Below are 19,650 nucleotides of genomic sequence, written 5' to 3' on the forward strand. Positions count from 1 at the left end.
TTTAAGGCCCCTCAGACTGATGAGTTAATTTCGGTTCAAAGAATGAACATAATTTTTGATTCCAGCAAAGGCATACCTCTTTCATGTTGGTAATAGAAATGATGGCAAAACATAGCATATTCTTTACTGCAACTACACACAACATGGGTGGACAAGCAGTGGTTCTTGAGTTCAACAGCAGGTAGTGGGAGAGGCAGAGTATAAAACAACACAGAAGGTGGAAGTCCTGGAGTTGTCAGCATCATAGTCTTCCTTGGATCCTGGGATTTGACCAAGGTAAGTCTTAACTTTTACCCTTTTCTAGCAAAGAAAACCTTTTTATGCACATTTAGACCTTTAATAGAAAAGGATATATACTTTTTTTTAAACGGTACCTCTCTCTGTGCTGTGAAACTTATTCTTCTCTTTAACCACATACTTTATTAGTAATGAAGAAAATATGCCTTTAACCCAATTTTCTCTTGATTAAAGAAATGGGTCATAATGAGGTTTTTGTGTGAAAGAGTGAAACTTTCTAAAAAGAACATCCATTTTTAATACACTGAGAAAAAACACATAGTTCTCAATTTCTTGCAAAACAGGGAAAAACAGTATTTGAAGCTACTGACTGAATCACAGCATATTCTGAAGATGGTTAAATGATCAGCAAAATAGTTTCCACTGAAGCTGGCCTCTGTCAGAAAAACATGTTTTCAGTCTTCATCTACTAAGTTAAGCAGTTTTGCTGTTTAAACTGTCAGTGGTGAAGATCTGATTTCTCTGAAACTTGAAGCGTGTCTCTGAATAGTAAGGAATGGGACTCGCGGTGGGTTGGTGTTTAATACACTGTTTAAGATTTCTTTTCAGTTTCCTGGTTTTGACATGCTTGTCAGTTGTGGTAACATTTTAAAGATGCAATGAAAATACAGAGGTCTCCCAATGTTAAATTCTAGAACGGAGTGCTTAAAGTTAAATGGGAAAAAAAGGGTATTTATTCATACTCCAAATTTAAATAGTTTCAAAGGTAAAACTGTTTTTTCCTGATGTATCCCTGCAACCGAATGTGAGCAAAATAACAAGCAACGTGCCCAATAAACAAGGAAAAGTTTTTCTTTAGCTAGGAAAAACTCTGTTTTTTGAAAGATGTTATCTCCAGCTATTGGGTTATCACAAACCACTAGTATTGGTTTTGGTTTTCATTTCCAAATCACAGTGTGAAGTTGGTGTGGCAGGAATTTACAGCTGGAATCAAACCTACTTTGTTCAACTACAGACCCTTTTTTCAGTTGAGAAAGATAAGAGATGCTGAACCCTAATACTAGGTAGAATTTGCTTCAGGTTTTATAGACCTGATAGGAAAAGCAATACACTTGAATCAAAATGCCTCTGAGAAGCTAAAATTTCTATTTTCCTTTTACTTTATGATTCAGTCTACAGTAAAAAAATTACCTTGAATAGACTAGAAAACTAAAATCTAGATGTACAGAAGAAGTTAGTAAGTTGATTTGTAATCCACAAGCAGATATGGCTGCCTGAATTTCATCTTTATTTTATTTCTTTTGTACTGAATTTCAGTGAGTTTTCTTTTTTTACTAAAGGAAATAAGACAGTGACTAATATTCTGAAAAGACAGTGTAAGAAATATGCTCACCTGTATTAATTTTATTCCTGTACTCATCTATGTAACCACACTATCTTCAAGGGAATTTTTTTTTTTCATTATTTCATGCAAAGAAGGGACACTGGGTCTTCATGATGGATAGGAGAAATGGAAGAAATTGATTCATCTTTGTTAAGAATGAGAAGCCTGTCATACTGGCCTTGTTTCCTGATGGTAATGTGCTTTGGGACAATAGTCAGAAGGAGACTCATGGTGGGTTGATGTTTCAGTGTGTTGGTCTATCTTATTTGGTCTTTGTTTTGTCAGCTTTTTTGTGGCCCTGAAAAACAGGCAGGAAGATACAGGTTATAGTTTATTATCAGGTCAACATTGTTTGCCATTTTAATTTTGTGTTGCAGAGAGCATATGCCTGCAAGATACCCACCTATTTCATACAACTCTATAAAAAGGCGAATTCTCTTCGTAATTGGAAACTGCTGCTTTTGGTTTGTTGATTTTTCTCATAATTTTGGCTTTACTTTCACTTAATGTCATTGCATCATCCCGTGAAAACAATGAGATGCTGTATGACCACCTCTGTCACTATTTGCTGTTATCACTTAAGCAGAGGAGTTAACCAAGAGAATTACTGATTTTCTTTCTATGAGTTAGGAATAAAATTGAAGGTGAACATATTCTCTTCTTATTTTTCACTTGCTGCTTTGATTAATCAAGAGGGGTGATGGTGGCACATAATCAAATCTCTTCAGGCAATGGCTGTTAAATTGGTGACACATCTGACATTTAGTGGAGGAAAAAGTCTGAAGAGTTAGCAATCTGAACTGCTGCCCTGGGAACTTTTCCAACAGTTTGACTCATCTGTCTTTTCCATCAGGCATTTGTGTGACTCTTGTGCCTAAGTATCTCTGAGAAGTGCAAAGGAACATAGATTCTAACCAGATGCAAAAAGATGCTCAGCCAAGAAGAGATCTAATTAAAAACTCACTCTGAATATGTCAGCAGTTTCTTGAATTGCTATCAATCCTTTTTTTATTGTGGGTGCCAAATGAGATTTGTAAGTGAAGGCAGTACAACATATAATTCAATTATATACATTTCTTAGACTCTCACTGGAGTAAACTGATAAAGAGAAAATTCAAATACATCTATTTCCACTAGTATATACAGATGTATTGAAAAATACTGTTACTCTGAGTAATAGAGCTAGCCCTGTGACAGTCAAACTAAATAAGGATACAGTTAATTTCATTAAACCTCTCAGCTTTCATAAAAACATTGCCTCTGGAGCTGTGCGTTAAGGCAGGAGTGTGATTAAGTAACTTTGTATTTGCTATCACATTACTGGGAAGTAAAGTATATTTATTGTTGATGGCTTTGACTATACGGTAGTGAACATTTATATAAATACTGGTTGTTACTTAACTATCATTGATAGTGCAGACCAGGTTCTGTTCAGCAAGGGCTTTTGGTGAGAGCTTGGCTGAAGGCTTATATATTTTGAAGAGTTAAAGTTTAGAATTCCTATAACTTAAGAACTAGCAACATTATGAAGATGCTTTTCTGATAGGCAAGTTGTACCTTTGCAGAATTTATTTATTCCATAAGATCCCATCTCATTGCATGGTAAATAATTTGATTGGTTGGATAGCTGGTAATCTGTCCTCTCCTTGTGTGAGAGAGTAATTATATATAACATACAGTATTAGTGGGTATTTTCTATGTATTACGGGTATAAAATCAATTTTCTGAAGCCTCAATAGAAATCCTTCTAACTTTATATAGATTATTAGACAATTTGTATTACTGGGAGGGGGAAAGAAGGCTTTGACACATTTTTGTATCACTCTCCAAATTAAGCCCTGTGGAACCATTACAATTTTTCAGAGCAGGCAGGTTCTTTGAGCTGAGCATTGATTAAAGCTGCTTACTGCTAAAGCACCATAGTCTCAACTTCCAATTTGCTTTTTATACTGAAGAGCCAGACCATTTGGCACACTCAAACCTACATCTGGAAAAACTTCTATTGAAATGGTTTCCAAACAGCTATGCTGGAAACTACCCCTGCAGCTGCTGTTATAATGCAGAATGGACAGTTAAAATAGTCCACAAAAACAGCCTATGCTAAGAGACTACTGGCCTCGCTTTTTGAATCCTGAATCAGGCAACTTTTGTGGCTTGGATTCAGCTTTGCAAGTTTTGTCTTTTTGTGAGATGTTGCTACTCGGCATCAGATTAGTTATTACAAAGGAACAGTTTGCACAATTATCATTGAAAAATCTTTCTCTAAAAAATCTTTCTCTAGTCAAGTTTATTAAATTTCTTCCAATTAGACCAGTAACAGCACATTACTGTGTAGAATAGTAGAATTTTCCTGCAGAAGGAAAAGATCAGGTTCTGAGCAATGTAGTGTGGGAAAAAAAAATGGTTCTGTATTCTTTTTAAAAAAAATGAAGTGAGCTATAATATCTCTTAGACTGCTATGATGCTTTTGAAATAAGGTAAAAGATTGCATTTCATAAAATCAAACAAGCTACTTTCTTTTTCCTAGGAAATGTTTGTAACAAGTGACTGTTACTTTGAATACTGAACTTACCAAAGAGGGGAGGACTAGCAGGCTAATTTCTTGCTTTTTTTTAAACGACAACAATAAAAAAAATATATAAATCATTATATTAATTCCTTAAAGGGAAATGTAACACAGCATAATTTTTCTTTAATAACTAACTGTACATCTTATCTTGCACCATGGTTCAATTAAGAGTAAATAACATAGCAGTGGGTTAAACTGGTGTTATAAAAGCTAAATTGGGGATGTACTGTTTATTTTATGTGATGCCAAATACGGTTTTGCTTACTTGTAGTTGAAAATAGATTAACCTCATTTTAAGCATGGGAATTCACTTTAACTGTACATTAACACTAGGGAAAAGCAAAAAGATAAGTAAAACTTGTTTTGCTAGCATTCCTAAGTGGATATAATTCTGTGTCAGAACATAAGGTAAAACATAGTGTTCTGTAAACATAGTGTTCTGTAATAAATGTATTAATTTTCCCTTTTCTGGAAACTTACAAAGGACATGCTCATTATTAAAATCACTCCACTGAGTTGCTAATTTGAAGTAAAATTGTTTCATGTAAACCAGTCGCTGGCAGGCCATTCAATGTATTGATGGCTTACTGACCCCTCTCTTACCCCGGCACAAATACCTTTCAGCTTGGGGGAGATGGGGGGAGAAGAAAAAGCATATTTCTTAGCAATTATTTGAATATGGTACAATTTGCAAAGAATGGCTGATGGTTGGGCCCTGATCCCACATCATTAAAGTAAATACTAAGCTGGTCATTAACTTCATGCAAGAGATGATCAAACCCGTAGCAATGTAACCTGGCGACTCCCTTTTAGGACTTGTTTTCAAGAGGAATAAGATTGAAAAGATTATTTTTGGAAAGCAAGCAGTGACAACCCCTCTTCTTTTGTCTTGAAGCAGAGCAAATATTTTGTGATATCATAAATAAAACACTTCCTGCCAGCAACAGCAGAGAGGAGGAACCTCCCATTATCAGTGCCTGTGAACCACCAGCCAAATTCCCAGGGGTGTAGGAGGGCTCTGGCAGATGGGCTCTGTCACTTGAGGAGATTATTGCCCTCAGTTATCTGCCAACAATTAGCTAACACTGTATCAAGGACAACAGAAGGGGATATGTACAAGTTCTTTAGCATCTGCAGTTCACAGACATGAGTGTCAGCTTAGACTGAAACAGGTAATGGTTAAATTTCTATTTAAACCATATAGCTGGCTATGAGTTCTGGATCCGAGCACGTGAACAGCCTTCTATGCTGCTCCAGCAGGAACCTGGTGTCTCTTAGTCCTGTATGCTGATGTTCTAACCGATGCCTGCTTGTTGCCACAATGCCATTATTCACAGCAGGGGAAAGTAGGGAAGTTAGCAGAGTTCATGATAAAGTCCAGTGTCCCTTATGGAGAAGAGTACCTGCTTCCTACCACTGCAAAGTTTTCAGAAGTGCTGACAAATAAGAAATAAGTTAGGTACAGGTTAACATTAGATGGCAGAGCTGAAAAGCGTAACTTTTTCCATGAGTTATGGACTGCAGATGCCAGTGTCAGATTCTCCAGCAGAATCACTCAGCAGCAACTACAAATACGGGATTTATCTTCACTGCTTGCTTTCGTACTTCCCTAGTTCTGTGGATGATTTGGATGAGCCAAGTTCCTGTTACTGAGATGAAGAACCCTGGTTCGTTACAAAGAGTCAGCCAGAATAAGCTCTGCCAGGGTATAAATTGCCTATCTGAAAGGCATCTTTATAACATTGCCAACTCTTAAGCTAATGGTTGTACCTGCTTAGGTTTCATGTGTGCTGTATTTGTATGCCCTTTTACCCATTCTGTCACTTCTAGGCGCCCCTCTGTCTTGCTTACTTCTGGGCTAAGATCCCTGTATGTAGCCATTCTAATTCCTGGCCCTTCTTTCAGCAGCACAGATGCTTTTTGTGAGAGAAACAGTGACCAAAACATTTAAGAACTTGTGGTCAGAGAAGAGAGGAAAAAAATATCAACTCTTACATGAGCTAATTAACTTCAATTTTTGTTATGAAAGAACATGAAAATAAATCCTACTTATTACAAAACCCAAATCTTCTCTGTATGTGGCCTAATCTTAAAATGCTCTTAGTTAAGACAGGACATGAGTACCTAAACTGTATGTGCAAGATAACATCAGTGTTGCCACCTGAATTTCTTTATTTTAATACAGGGGAGCCATTAAAAAAAGTAACAACCAAAAGTTTACTTTCTGGGATTTAACTAAGATACGTAATATTTTCCTGTGTTTCTGCCATCTTGTTTTTGCAAACTGCCTCATCCAAAGCCTTCTGAATATGGCAGTGGAGAGCTGCCATTGTCTTCCATGAGTTTTAGTTTGGTACTGTAATTATTATCCTTAAATGTAATCCAAATGTATTTGTCAGAGTTTTTGTTTGTCAGAGTTTTTGTCTGTAAAGCCTGTTGATTCCCTGTGCTAATATTTGCGAAATACAGAATGTGGAAAAATGCAACTAAGGTCTCTATTAGTAACAATAAAAGAAGCAAATTGTGGCTAACAAAGCAAATGTAATTGTGAAAATTTTTCACTGTGGAAGTGCTCTCCCAGCACACTGAAAATCTGCACAATATATTCAAGAGCCTCCTCTTGTTCCTGGCAATAGCACAGTAAGCCTGAAGTAACCCATTGCCTTCTACTTTCATCAGCACAGGAGATTGCTAATAGCACCAATGTAGGAGCAAACTAGTATTGAGGCACTGCAAATAAAATTCTTAACAATCATAACCTGATGTCAGTACTAGCTATGCGGTTTAACTAATTCGGTGGGAGGAAGAAGACCAAATTATTACCTATGTTTCTCTTTGTCTTTTCTTTCTTTATTGCTATTCATGGTAAGCTGAGTAGAAAATTAGTATTCTGTGGAAAGACTATAGCAAAAAAAAATACTATATAGATACTCACTGCTACTGGTGAACTATGCTAGCAAGCAAAGACAGGCATACTGTTGTAACGATCTTTGCGGTTTTTGTTTTGAGGCTGTAAGAAACAGACAGGAACAATCCTCAGTTTTAAAGCATTATTTTCCATATTACTTTCAGCTTCCTTGAAAGAATTCTGAAAGTATCTTCCAGCTGCATAAACAAGAGCTAAATGCAGTTTCTTGAATTCTATAAAAATGCATCCATTAGTAATTATCTAAGATATCACAGAATACATCTTTAATGCTAAAAGAGGTTTTTGCCAAATACATTTTTCAACAAAGTTGTAAAAAAAAATCTAATTCCAATAATCTAGTTTCTAATTTTATTTTGAATTGTTTGAATTTTAATTTAATTGTAAATTTATACTTGAATTGCTCATTCAAGTGTTGTTTACAACCAGCTTTACTAGGAATCTGACTGAAACATACTGTAGCTCTTTATAACAGTGAAAAATAAAACAATGTGCCATTCTTCAGTATAAATGGTATAAATTACCTATTTCAATGGAAAAAAAGAAAGTCCACAGGTTAGCTTTTAATAATAAATCTATAAATAAACAGTAAGAGGAAAAAGTTAAGAATTGTTTAAGAATTTCTGAATATTGAATGATTTCATTAGTTTGAGGTGATAATGCAGAATTCTTTATTTCTACTAGAATCTTTTTGTCACGCTTCTTTAAAATGAGCTCAGGATGAAAAACCAGAGTTATTGATTTCTTGCTGCTAAGTGAAAGAATCAGAGAAATTTCCCATATAAGTTCTTCGGGGTTTTGCTCAACAATTGCCCCATTAAAGAACATGCTTCAGGATTTTTCTTTTCTGCTGTGCTGTCCCTGTGCCCTCAAAATTGTGGCTATGTTATGTTTTCTCTGGTATGTTAAATGCTTTATTTACCTTTCAGCACACTTCAGACAAGCTTTTCACTTGCTTCCAGGGAAGGTTTAAGGCAGCAGATAGGTAATGACTGATCTTGTACACTTTGAAAGAGGTATGTGTAACTTCTGCACTTCATTTGCTGAATTACAAACAAAACTAAATTATTTGTGCATGTACATCTGACATCCTATTTTTCTAACTGAAAATGAAGCTAAGAAACATATAACTTGGTCCTGTTCAAAAGCAAATAATTGGATTGTTACTGCTTTTTGCATTCCTGTTACTGAGTAGCATTAAATTGTGTTCTTGACTAAGTTACCCAATCCATATAGTCTTGTTTAGAGCATTAGCTCACTTCTAAACCCTTGGCATTTGGGCCAGTCTGTAACTGGTGCCTCAGTGGTAGCTATTTTAATCTTTCCTATGATCACTAGTCACTACCTGGTGAGGTTAAGGAGCTCTTTCTCTTATTTTATTCAGGCACTATGCAAGTGGAAGTAAGTATTATTCCTGCAACTCCTTATAGTTATCTTAATTCTGTGAATGGCAATTCAGCTCTGTGAAGAAGGGATTAGTTGCTATTCTGTTATACTCTGTTTGTGACGTTTGGTTGTACATACAAATACATACATCAGAAGTGCCTTTCTAGTTCGTTGTACTCAAGCACATGCTATTTTAGGCTGACATTTTTCTAACCAGGCCTGAGGGAGTTAGATGTCTAAATTAAATTCAGTTTGACTGATTTGGACATTGAACATCTCTGAACTAAAATCCTAGTGATAGACAGTGGGTCTGTGCTAAAATGACATTATTAGCTCTTCAGTAATGCAAAAAATGTACTTCTACATCTATTTTTTTCAATAAAATGGTCGTGTATAATTGAATTGTGAATGCAAATATAGGACTTGAAGACTGGGACAATATTTTATTAAGTGAACATGCAAGATACATGCACTGAAAGTGAAGCTGCCATAGTGTCAAAACCACAGAGCCGTTCTTGACTGATCATATAAGCACTTCCTATGAAAACACTATACTCGTGTTGATTTAAATATATCTGTATTTTATTGAGTGACAAGCAAGTAATTCATTATAGCTGGTTCTCTCATGAAAAAGAATTTGTTTTTCATGCTTGACTTTTGATGGTAGAGATTAAATGTTGAAAACCAATGGCATTGAACATGATCCATGTTAAACCTCTGATCATTGCTTCAGAATGATATTTCCACAATGATATTTCCAGACAGAAATGTGAACAAGAATTTGGGTTCTATTCCCAAATCCTCGCTTACTTATTATGAGCATTTTTAGCAAAATGATATGAGTATTCTGAATCCCAGCTTAATCATCTCTCAAATGAGTTTTAAAAAAACCCAACAGGCTTAATGAGGCATAGTAATGTTTATGAAATGTTTTTAGATTGTCATATCAAAGGTGCCATAAAACTGTAAAACCATAATTTATATAATAAATTGTAAGGAAAGTACTAATGTGTTTTGCATAGCATAAGGGATGACATAAATAAGCATGAAATATTGGGGAAAAATTGGGAAGTTTACAGCAAACAGAACTGATTCCAAATAACTGTGAACATGGCCCAAATATGCTATTGAAGTTCAGTACAATTAGCCTTGTACTGAACTGTGAAAATTGCAACCTGGGGAAGACCAGCAGAGTTAAAGAAATGTCTCTCTGCCTGGTGCCTGCTGTGTTGTGCAGACTCTGTATTCAAATGCTCTTTAAAGAACACGGTCTGGAAGGGGCTCAAGCATTGAAAAGCAAAGAGGGAAACAATTCCAAACAAGGCTGCCTGTGTGCAGCTCTGTTTCTGGTATCACCCTTTGAAGGTTTACACTGAAGTACTCTTTGCCACACAAGCTACTTCAGATTAATATAATTTATGGAAAGACCTATAAACAAAAGGCAAATGTCTTGAATGCTTTCAGTGCTGGGGAGAAGTGTTATTATAAAAGGCTGACACCAGCTGACACTGGCCACCCTGGTAAGGCTAGCTCAGGTTATCATCATTTTGCAGGCCATCATAGTAGAAAATAACTACAAGATTGTAATCCGTTGAGTTCCCCTCTCCAAATCGATTGTGCATCCAGAAGATTTGTAATGAAAAAAAGACCAAAATTTGTCTGATACAGCTGTTTCTGCAGTCATCTAAACCAATATGAGCAGTTATCCAATACAGCCTGTAAAGCTTGGAACTGGGAGAAAATGTACTTATATTCTAAAGGCTTAGGGAAGACGATTATTTGTGGTCTGTATGTCTTAGGAGTATTAGGAAGTCTAACAAAAATAGTCATAGTGATAACATAAGAACCTTGATAAGTGACCTCAGAATGGACATCTGTGCCCTTCTTGCACGCAGATCAGACAGCCACTACAAGCATATATAAACATTAAAACTTCTTTTGAAATGAAATGAAATTTAGGATGGGTGAAGTTGCCAACATATTCTACCTAAATGTGCACTATCAGTTTGCTTTCAGTGCAATTCAATTACAATTTCAGAAGCCCTGAATGTTCTCAGAGCTGGTTTGCCTGTGTGATCCCTTCTCATCAGCAATGTTAAATAAGAAAGTCAGGACATTCCTTTTAATGTCATCTACAACTGACTTTTGGAATTGACAATAAAAGTCTTTGCAGAAAGTTCTCACCTCTCGGTTGATTGTTCACAGGACTTCTGTGCTTCAGGACATAGTCCAAAATACTTTTAATTTTTTCACTCTTTTTCTTCAATCAACCTAACAATAGAAGGACGATCTGACTGTAGAAACTTCTCTGGCTGCAATAAGCGCAGTGGCTTTTCTTCCCCTTTTAAGGAAGTTCTCTCTGTGGTCTCTAAGATTTGTAAATAGCTCCAGGAAATTAAAGCACTTAAAAATCTCAAGTGGACAATTTAAATGTAGAGTTGCAGTTTGCTGGGAAAAGAGCTCACTAGTAATCTGTAGCTAGAATTTAAATGGTATTGCAGTCATCTGATATTGCTAACCTCATCAGTTGCACTGGTGAATTTGCCTTTGGATTGTATGCCATTTTAAAGTGTTTATCACTGTCCCCTCACCGGAGATTCACTGCAGCTGTAGAGTCCCAGCAGTGATACAGTTCTAACCCAGGGTTTATCTATATTGATATGTTAGCCTGGAGCACAAACTTTGGTCACCACACTGGCTACATATGCGTTCCTTCCTGCCTCTCCAGGGAGGGTTAGACATGGAGGAGGACTTGTACCTAAGCCTTATACCTAAGGGTTGTGTGGATGCCAATGGCTAGACCTATACAGAGCCATCAGCAAGAGCCCTCTTCTGAGTATAATGCAGATAGAACCAATGGTAGATCTGCCCAGAACTGCAAATTTGCTTGAAAGGAACAGAATTGGAAGGGGTGATGAGGGGACACCTTCACCTGATGAGGGGACAGCCCCAGTTAAAAAAAAAACAAAACAAACCAAACAAAAAAAAAAACCCCAAACAATAAAACCCTACAGGAAACCTCTAGTCTGCAATAGAAGATTAGGTATGAAAAATGAGGACAAAGATATTGCTGTTCCATTCACCATGAGCTTGGGGTTGAACCAAGCCCATAGTATCCTGACATAATGAAAGGTCTTTTCTCTGCTGCAATGCTCAGCAAAAATTGAGAATTTTTTGCTTAGAAGATGTTGCCATGGTTTCTTCCTAAGTTCTTGAAGCAAGAAAGCAAAACTCCTAATAATGTAACTGCTAAGTGAAAATAAAAAGGCAAATACCCATGGGAAATAAAATGGTTTATTGGCTAAAATACTGGTAAGATTAATGTAAACTTAGATAGGATAGTAAGTTTCCTTTTCTGATTAGTGCATATTTCTACTTCTGTAATTTCACTGGACTTAATATCTAAGCCTTTTGAAGATTACTTATCTCTTCATTGAGGGATGGGAAAGAAGGAAAGTTCAAGGGATCTGAAAACCGTGGGGAACACAGCTAAGTGTCATGAACAAAATGCTAGAAGTTTGCTTATGTCCATCACATGGGTTGGGAAAGTCAAATACTGCTGGAAAGGGGTTTTATTTCTCTTCCATTTATTTTCCTTTTATAAACTTGCCATCCACAAATCTTTCATGGCCTTCCTGTCTCTGGTCACTTGAAATAGCCTTTTAAAATATGCATGAAACTACTTTGCTAGCAGCACTTTTATAAACTAATGAAATACTGAGCATAAATCTTTCTGTGGAAATATTATCTTCTCCCCACACATTGCATTTAACTGATCTGCTTGAACTGGATAGCTAGTGCATGTAGGAAGGTTAAATGATATGGGCCTATCTTTATCTTTGAGTGACCCTGTCTGCAGCAAATATATTAGAAATATTTTAAAATAATTTACTCAGTTCTGCAAGATCTCTATTTTACCTTGGTTCCTCCTTGATACCAATTCCTAGTAAATAAGCATAGTTTCTTCCTTGCACTAACATTCACTGGAATTTGCTCTTATTGAACTTCCAGAGGTTAGAGTCTGTACAACCCCCTGGACGTTTCATATTATTGCACTTAGAGCTACAATATGGAATGCAGTATTATGAAGCAAATTGCAGAGTTCTCTGCATTGAGCTGAATTTCAGTTTTACTGAGTAATGTCTTTTTTTGCAAAAAGATCCTCCCCCATTCTAGCTTTGTATAAATAAAAGCATAGAGAAATACTACTAGCTTTTGAGAAGTGTGGCAATACTCTCCTTGCAATATTTGCATATTGCTGAGTTCTGTGCCACCGGCAGAATTTAAGATGGAAAGATAAAACTGAAAAATCCCAAGAAAATTTAAAAACTCAAATAGGACAACACGCTAGTTGTTGAAGAATCCTACACAGACATTAGTTAAGATGGGAAAAATTGATGGTGCTGCTCCTGAGATCAGTGTTTTTCAGTTGCAGCAAAGTTGTCCAGCAATTTACTCAAACTTATGGTTAGTTTGCTGTTACACAAAGCAAAGCCTTATCATTATTTTATAATCTGTTACAAAGTAGCTGTTCATGTTACTTCAAGTCTCTCTATAGCTCCATCTGGTAACTTAGATACTGCTCATAAAAGCCATGGATTAGACAGAGGGAGAGCACAGAGTAATACAGAGCACAGAAAACTGCCAAGAAGCCCTGACAAAAAACAGTATTCTATCAAAAGTACCATGCAAAATGAAATAAATTCAAAAAGTCCAAATATTTTACTTAATGACACAAATATGATTGTCTTCTATGGGATAAGAAAAAATGTCAGTAGTAAGAATACCTTTTCTGAGGGGATCAAATTTTATAAGTGCAATGCTCTGTGTATACTAACATTGTTTATCTTACTGCCTCAGCTGACTTTGTATCAGACATTTAGCTACTAAATACATTTGTTAGTCATATGAATCAGCTTCCGTTCTGAAGGGCCTTAGTCTACAGAGCAGCTTCTTATCAACTTGCTGAATTAACTAAATAGCCATGTCATTTATGAGACCTAAATGAGCTCACCTCCTTTGTAACAGTCACAGAAATGTTTAACAGAGGGGAAAAATAGCAAATTCCTTCTTACTTACGTACCTGAGTTACTGTTCTTCATGGGAAAGTGTATCTATTACAACAACAAGAAACCAAACTCAGCAGTATTTTGAAAAACTTAAATCAGCAACATGAATGGCAGTGGTAATTTTTAACCTATTACAGACCTTCTGTTGTGGTTTAACCCTGGTAGGCAGCTAAGCACCACAGAGCCCTCATTCCCAGTGGGATGGGGGAAGGGGAAAGGAAGAGTAAGAGCAAGAAAACTTGGGGGTCGAGATAAAAATTGTTGAATAGATGAAGGAGAAGTGGAAAAGGAGAGAAAGCCATCACACAAGTTATTAATGAATGTGAAACACACCATAATCAAGCAAGCCAAGTGAGTAAAGCCTTGCTGGTATGAAGGACAGTGGCTGCAGTATCACACTGCCCTGAACCTGCCAAGGCAAGTGTCATTTGCTTACTCTGGTGGAAGTAACAACTAGGGGGGCAGAGTGAGAAACAAGAGAGGCCTTGATGCTATGCAAACACTGTTCAGCAATAGCTAAAACATTAGTGTGTTAATCAGCATTGCCTTGGTCACAATTCTAAAACACAGCATATTTTGAGCTGCTGTGAAGAAAAATAACCCTATCTCAGTCAGGCCCAGAACACCTTCTACATCTGCCAGATTCAAAAGTAGTTTTAAACTAGTATACAAACTGTGCAAAAATACTCTTCTTCCAATATTGAAACTAAACAGTTCAACAGCGCTCAAGAATTTACAACAAAGACTGAAAAATAAAACTATCTCCTTGCAGAAGGGGAAGGACTGTACCTATGTATCTTAACATGGAGCCTTTCTTTTAAAGTTAAAAGAAAGCCTTACCACAAGTGCTCATTGCTAGTTCTCTGAAAGATGGTGCTTCTGTCTGAATAGCACTGTCTATCATGGCGTAACTTCCATCCTTACTGAACAAGGAAATTCCCCTTTACACACCTTCTGTGGTTTTTGGACTCAGGTATTGAACAAACTGAAACACTTTATGACAGTAGTAGAGGTCAGAACACTGAGACTCATCTAAGCACTTATGTTGTGATGCTTTTATGTACTTAACTTTGCTCCTTTCCCTTTTTGCACTTATCTTTCAGTATTACTGTTGTGCATTGATCCTTGACTTCATCTTTTAGCAAGGAAAAGTATCTTTAGTAGTTGTTTCATGTTGTTTTGGTACAGTCCTTCCCCTAAGGAACTGAAGGAAAAGGACTGGATATTTTTCAAAGACAAGGGATTTGCTATTCACCCTGTATTGCTTTGAAAATCTTGTAAGTGTGGTGAAGAGGTCAGGGAAGGAACACCTGCAAATGGAAGTAAGAAAAAATTATTTCCTTAACTGACACAGTTTTCTCTGCATCAGGGATAGCCAAGTCATTGAGACCGAGCCCCCTCTTCAGCAAAATAAAACTTACCCTGTCATCAACCCATACAAACTTGACATATGCTGTTAAATGCTGGCATACTGTACCACATAAATCTTCCATGAAAGTGTGCTTCTCCATTTCATAATCTCACAACACGTTACCAGTTTCCTCTCCTTCTCCACTTATTGAAGGGTACATTAAGACTATTTACACTGACTTTTTAAAACATAAAGTAGAGGCCAAACCATGGTGCATTTATCCACCTGTTTTCCAAATCCAGACTGATTTATTCCTCATCAGGCTGACTATCTCAAGCTAGAATAAGGAAATTATTTCAAATGGAAAAAAAAAATCATAGCTCTTTGGATATAATGAATAGAGGATAAAACAACAACAAAATCCAAAACAAAACAGGTTTCGTCTAAGCTACATGCATTCTTTGCACTTCTGTTAGCATAAGCAATGCATTAGCAATCTGATTTTAAAAAGGTACTGAGCTTTATCTAAGAAGGCTCCACCAGCCAAAGGCAGTCACTTTAAATTGCTAGTGGTAGCACACTTCTGGAGAGAGAGGCAGGAGATCACCTAGAATTGCTCTCACTCACACTAAACTGTCCACCCAGGAAAAGATGAAGCAAACAAACTGCCTACATGAAATAGGTAGCACTGTCTCCCTGAGCTGATACTGAACTAGGTATCACCAATATACTACCTGAGTTGCTATCTTTAGCATGTGGAATAGTGACAATTACTACCTTAGTCACTGTAACACCCCAACAGACAGATCTTTCACAAGAACAATGGCACTAGTAGTTAGTTACTCAGGCCAAAATTATGACATGGGGGAAAATGTTACTTGCACTCTATCTGATTTCTAATCCCAGTTATGGCTACATTCAGTATGAGGCTATGTTATTATTCTTCATTTTCTAGATCTTCTATCCTTGCTGTATTTTACTGTACATTGTTAAAGAGGTACATGTTAAAACATCTGTCCGTTTTATTCCAGAGTAAAATCTAGGCAGGTCAGGAGTGACATTACTTATTAGTCATCTCTAAGGACAGGACACACAGAAAGAATGCCCATTTTTCAAAAATATAAAACACACAAAACAGTTCTGGTATAAATTTCTCCTTTAGTCTTAGATGTACAATGTTGTTCAAAATCTAAATAAAATTCAATGTAAAATATTAACTACTTTTTTTTTTTTTCTGATAGCAGTGTGCTAAGGATGTCTACCCATAGACCCACACAATCATGTGACTGGAAGAAAATGTTTTGCCAGGGGTACCATTTGATGTTTCAACCAAGGAAAGGACCTCGCCCAGGCTGAAAGACCAGAGAGGGAAAGCCTGAAAAGCTTTTTTAAATGCCACATCTACTCAGTGCAAAGCTGTTTTGTCCCATCTATAACAAGGATTGATTAATGCTATAGCAATGACTACATTAGTTATAATAGCAGCAAAAGCACTATCCCCACAAGGGAACTCAGGAGGCCAACTGGCCCATCCCCCCTGCTCAGAGCAGAACTAACTTCAGTGTTAGATCAGGTTTCTCACTACCCTAATTCCCCTTACTTATAAATTCTCTCTAAAATATAAGCAGAGGTGTGGAGATTGTCTGTTTTAATGAACTACTTCTCTGTGAAGTCCTGTGTCTGTAGCTTAGAAACAGAATTCCTGTCAGATGGCTATTAGCAGCCTGATCAAAGTGTTCAGGAACTATAAGAGAGCAGTAAGAGAACTGGTAAATCTAGAGCAAGCCCATGTTTCTTTAACTACATACTTCTGCTTTTCCTGATTTTTGCTTTCTTTTCATAGATTATGTTAGCCTGCACATCTTGGTCAGCTGTTCTTTACACAGGAAAAGAAAAAAAAAAAAAAAATCATTTTCTATTCTTGTTTCCATAAAGTAATTGGAACCTGCCAAAAGAGTAAATAATTAAATGAATAGTCCCCTTGTTTGTTGGGTAGAATGTTAAAGTCATATAGCAGTAACAGTGCTTAAAAAGTTAAAAAGAAAAAAAAAAAGTAATGACATCATCTTGGAAGTTTTGTATCCCAAAAGAACACTAGAGGGGGAAACATGAAATGAACCAATCTTCAACAGTCCTGAAGTAATGAATGAACCTGTAGCAGTTTCAAGGTTCACTGGTATCTGATCAGTCTAAGGAACTATAAGAAAGTGACCAATACATAAACAGATTCCAAGATGCAGATGTCTTTTATTGCACTTTCTATGGAGAGATTAATGGAAGCATTTTTATGTGTTGTGCCAAGTTTTGGGTGGAAAGAGTCCCTGCTGTGGTGCATATCTGCCACATAAAGCTGTCTTTCCTTTGTCTACCAATACCAAATTCCTCAAGTTAGAATTCAGTCTGAATTATGTCTCTATTTACATCTCAATTGTTCGAAACATTTACAAGATCAGTCTTTAATGTAGGGCATAGTCCTGCTCACGTACAACAAAATTATTGAATACTTGTGTGTTTAAGGTACTGAGTACAAAAAACATTATTTGATTAATGCAAGGTCTAAAAGTCTTTTAGAGATTTTTACCACACATTTGATAATGATAATAGAAACATATACAGAACCAGTATATGCTCTAAAATATTTATATTCATAAATGCATTGGCAATGTCAGACCCTTCTTTAGTTTTTTTTTCTCCAATGAAATTAAAGGAAAAATTGCTTTTGATTTTGAATTACAGATTGTAGCCCTGATTAAATTAGAAACATTATACCCTTGCAGCAAAATAACAAATAGGTGGGTCAAAGCATGTTTTAAATTAGTTTTCTTTCTTATTGTTCCAAGAGATCCTCAGTAATTCACTGAGGAGACTCTGGCTTAGTGATCTACCAATTCAAGACAGAGTAAAATGCGACAGAAACAAAAGTCCATCTATGAAAATTCCTTTTCTGTTGCACAGCAGGACTGCAGCATTGGTACACTGACAGGGATGTATTCTCCAGCAGCCAAATTTTGTAAGTGTTTTGTATGTGGTTGTCTGGCTGGCTTCTATTTTAGAAAATAAACAAATATTAATTTAAGGTTTATAATAAAGTTGCAGCTGTGCTTCTTCGGTAATCTGTATTGGTAGGGCTATCTCTAATCTATGGATTACCTTTATAAAGGTGCAATCGCTCACTAGAGGATAGCTGTTCTAAGCATATCAATATGTATTTAAGAAACTTGAACTCATTGAGCATGACTTCAATGCTAAAAGCACTAGGTCACTAAAAGGGTTTAATAGACCTAATTACTTCAGTGTCCCAGAATTATGGGGTATTAACCCCCGGAAGAGAGTAAAAGTCACATGACTCTCTTTCCTACGCCATTGGTAAAAAATGAAAAATAGTTTCAGTGTGAGGGTCTACTTACAGTCAGTTGAAGTTACTCTGAGTCTCCATTCCTGATTTTGAATGGAGGCTAAATTAGCTCCTTTTGTCAGACAGAATATGTTAACCTGTTACAGACATATGGTCTGGGATAGTTCCCTAGGAGCAGAGCTGGTGCCAGACACAATGCCATATTGTCCAAAACACTCTTTACACCAAGGAAAATGAGAGTTGGTAGCTAGTACTATGCCATGACTTTATAATCTGGAAAGGTCTTTATCAATGTTGTATTGCCAATATGACAAAACCAGGAAGGAGGTAAGGACTCGAAAGAAGTACATAGGCTAAGCAGTCACAACTGCAAGACTGTTAATTCATCACTCCCTAAGAGCCTCCTCAAGCCCAATTATGACTTGACTTTTGTTACCCGTTTTAGCTCAAATTTTGACTGTTAGACTTCTCAGTAACAAAGTGCTCAGGAATTCACATAAAAAATTTCTGAGAGGATACACCGTGCATAACAAGAAAACAAATACCTTTGACCCTTCTGGTTTGCTCTCGAAAACTAAAAATTCTGAATTTAATAGGAAGCAGTCTATTGAGTGTCTCCCCAACACTTGGAACATCCAGGCATACATTCAAGCTCTTCTAGTGTGTTCAATAAAAAGAAAGGTCAGAACCCAGCTGTAACCAGAGGGATGGTTTACGTGAAAAGGAGAAACCCTGCAAGCTCTCTAAAACCAAATCTCCCACTGGTGTCAGGAACAGAAGATTTCTATATCTGACTTCACTCTAACAGGTTCCACAATATGTTTGCATAAATCAAAGAGCTGTGTATACACCACACTTCCCCCCTTCACTATTTATATTCACTTGGTATGAAAAATAGCTCACCACCTGCCTCATTTCTATCACAATGTAACAGGCCACAGAGTTAACACCCTTCTGATATGAATGGCAGAATAAAATGACAAAAATGGTCACTCTTACACAACCAAGATATTTGGCACCTCACTTGGAACTTTTCCGCAAGAAATACAAACATCTCATAAATATATGGAAATACGTTATTTCAAGTATGTGTACTATGTGTAACTAAAAAACAAATGCAGCACACTTCCATTTCAGGCTTACATGGATTAAAATTATGGAAATGTGTGGATAAGAGTATAAGGATTTAATATTTTATCAAAGTTTTAAAGTAAATTTATAGGAACAATGGAGCTTTACTGACCATATGGAGTCTCTCTCCAAAATATGACTTTGCTCTGACACACAGAAGAGCATGGGACTTCTCCCTCAGAAAAATAAATGGCTAACAGAGGAGAAAGAAAATTACATTAGGCAGCAATAGTCATATCAGA

At 36.5% G+C, this 19,650-nt stretch overlaps 1 long non-coding RNA gene across 2 annotated transcripts in view; it reads right to left on the bottom strand.

Annotated features, from left to right (window-relative positions):
- Window positions 1–19,650, bottom strand: part of LOC142411802 (uncharacterized) — a 47,721-nt gene that overhangs the window by 22,153 nt on the left and 5,918 nt on the right. For both annotated transcript variants that reach the window (XR_012776294.1, XR_012776295.1), the window contains one exon: window positions 19,521–19,601. This is a non-coding gene — a long non-coding RNA (uncharacterized LOC142411802). The remainder of the gene's footprint in view (window positions 1–19,520; window positions 19,602–19,650) is intronic.

This window comes from Mycteria americana, chromosome 6 (genome assembly GCF_035582795.1).
Source record: "Mycteria americana isolate JAX WOST 10 ecotype Jacksonville Zoo and Gardens chromosome 6, USCA_MyAme_1.0, whole genome shotgun sequence".
NCBI classification, from domain to species: domain Eukaryota; kingdom Metazoa; phylum Chordata; class Aves; order Ciconiiformes; family Ciconiidae; genus Mycteria; species Mycteria americana.